At 39.6% G+C, this 2,500-nt stretch overlaps 1 protein-coding gene across 11 annotated transcripts in view; it reads left to right on the top strand.

Annotated features, from left to right (window-relative positions):
- Tao (Serine/threonine-protein kinase Tao) overlaps window positions 1–2,500 on the top strand; it is an 83,531-nt gene that overhangs the window by 13,466 nt on the left and 67,565 nt on the right. For 3 of the 11 annotated variants that reach the window (XM_070135367.1, XM_070135364.1, XM_070135358.1), the window contains exon 1: window positions 141–212. The exons of 1 other annotated variant lie outside the window; for it this stretch is intronic. The gene's annotated coding sequence lies outside the window, so the exon portion shown is untranslated. Of the gene's footprint in view, window positions 1–140; window positions 547–1,325; window positions 1,550–2,500 lie in introns of those variants that run through there. 7 more of the 11 variants (XM_070135357.1, XM_070135362.1, XM_070135363.1 and 4 more) reach the window with 7 other exon arrangements.

Raw genomic sequence — 2,500 nt, 5'->3', positions numbered from 1 at the left:
AGATAAAACATCAAAAGAAAAAATGGGAAACATTAAGTCAAACGAATTAAGATCATACCTTTCCTCATTTTTCTGTATTTGGAATTATATCTGAAATATTGCTCGAGAATATTTTGTCACAATAGCCATGCGTCCGTACCGTACAGGCTGCGCGAAATGACCCTTCTGCGCATGCGCCGAGACGCCATTTTCGTTCTGATCTGTGAGAGAGAGTGAGTAAATCCCTTCATATTTATGCCATTATTCGCCTCATACTCCAACAGATCGAGTTTTCCTTTGAATGTGACACATTGGAAGAACCAACATACCCGAAAGTGGCACTGAATACACTGCATGTTGAGTGATAAGCGCGAAAACGTTGCGTAAAAGCAGTGTTTTGGAGATCCTGGGAGGGGGTGGCCCGTCACTTTTAGCCGTATAACAACTGCAGGGGAAGAATTTGGGGTAAACAAGGAGCTCTGCGGTGGGCGAAGGCGTGGGGATGTCGCCAGTAGGAGCTGAAGCAGCGTACCTTGACCAGACAGTCACGAATGGTTCCGAGATAAGGTGCGAATGTCCGTCAGTGAAGGATTTCCTGTTGTGTGTTCCATTCTTGTTTCTCCGTTGAGGCGACTCTGCCAGGCTCTCCTGCTCATGACACTCCTGGCTTGCCCGAATTACTCGCTTCTGTGGCCCCCTGCGACCCTCACTCGCTTCTCCTGCTCCTCGTGGCACTCTTGGCACTCCTTCCGTTCCGACTTTGTTAGATTAGTGCTCGTGACACTCATGACTTACATTATTTCTTCATGACACTCCTTTTCTTCTGATTCCTGCAGGTCTGTTTTGCCAGGCTTGAGGGAGGGGCTCTTGGGTTGGAAATGTAGGCCTATAGAGAGGAAATTGCAATAAGGCAAGAGATCTCAGCGTATTTACTGAAAACTGGATTTTATGTCATGCACATTTTTTCATGTTTGTGTAATTAGGCTACGCCCTTTTATCAGAAGTCTTTGGGCTGAGTGTTTGTTGGCTGTGGCGAGAGGGGATTCTGCGGGTAGAGGCAGACTCGGGACTCTCACATTGCACAGTGGGTTAAAGGTGAACTATTTGTTGGCAGTTTTGCGTTGGTGCTTATTTTTGATAGCTGGTTATATTTTGATTGGAGGTGACACAGGAGAGAGGGAGGGAGAGAAAGATCAAGCTGGGTGTCTAAAGGGTAGCATTTTTTTTTATCTTGCACTTTCTCAAAGGTGACTGACCTGTGCACAAACAGTTTGATGGATTGTTGGAAATAGAGTCCAAGAAACCTGATGAAAACATAAAATGAGGTTTTAATTTTTTTCATGCAGGTTGTCAGCCTGTGGGGGTGAAGGGTAAACTGCCATAGCTGGTGGGAATCGCCCTCCCCGCGTCCCATGAAATTAAGAGATCCAGTAGGAAGCTAAGATGAAGGTAGACGTAAAGAGAGACAGCTAAGATAATTTGCCTTTAATCCAGTCAAGCATCATGGACACTTGTCAAAACCTCCTTTGAACTCTGGTGTGAGGGTGGAGCCTGCGTGTGCAAGACACAGGTAGGGGCACAGCCACACTTATTTTACATGTCCTCCTTAGTGTTCTGTGTTCATTCATAGAGTATGTGCAAGAATAGCCCTGTTCTTAACATTTTTTCCCAATAAGAGATTTCTCCTATTCTCGTAGAATTTGTATTTGTCTCCCAACATTACCCAGGGTTTGCATTTCAAGCCAAAGTATGCTTTAACGTGCAAATTTGAATTAGCTTGTGGTATCACTTGTCATTTGCTATGTGTAGTACCAGAGGACTTGTGTTTTCCTTTTGGGTAGTCACTTGTCTTTGATTATATTTCTTCCACTATGAATCAGTCCAGATTTTCTTTAAGAATGTTGGTAGTGAGTGCATTGTAAGATTCCTATGTGCTTTTCAGCTGGTCGTATAAAAGTTAAAAAGTTCAGTTTTTATATATTTTGTTAATATCTAACCAGGGAACATCTATGAAAGATGAAATTACTTGTTTTTAGCATCTGTGGTTGATGTAAATACATTTGTACATGCATACATATGTCCACATACATACATACACAAACATATTTAAACATACATACATGCTCATCACTGTACATACATGTACACACACGTACACATACATAGATATATATATATCCACGTACATAGATATAGATATATCCACGTACATAGATATAGATATATCCACGTACATAGATATATCCATATACATAGATATATACATAGGTATGTATATAGATTGATATGTATGTAATAGATATATAGGTACATACTTACAAACAGAGATACATAGATATATACATACATATACATATACATATATATATATATATATATATATATATATATATATTATATACATATGTATATACATATATATACATACATATATATACACTCATATACATATACATATACATAAATACATACATACATATATGCTTACATATACATACATATACATATACATACATGCATA

The sequence above is a fragment of the Penaeus vannamei genome, chromosome 20, assembly GCF_042767895.1.
Source record: "Penaeus vannamei isolate JL-2024 chromosome 20, ASM4276789v1, whole genome shotgun sequence".
NCBI lineage: Eukaryota > Metazoa > Arthropoda > Malacostraca > Decapoda > Penaeidae > Penaeus > Penaeus vannamei.
The sequence above is the reverse complement of the archived record's forward strand: the minus strand, read 5'-3'. Positions and strand labels throughout refer to the sequence as shown.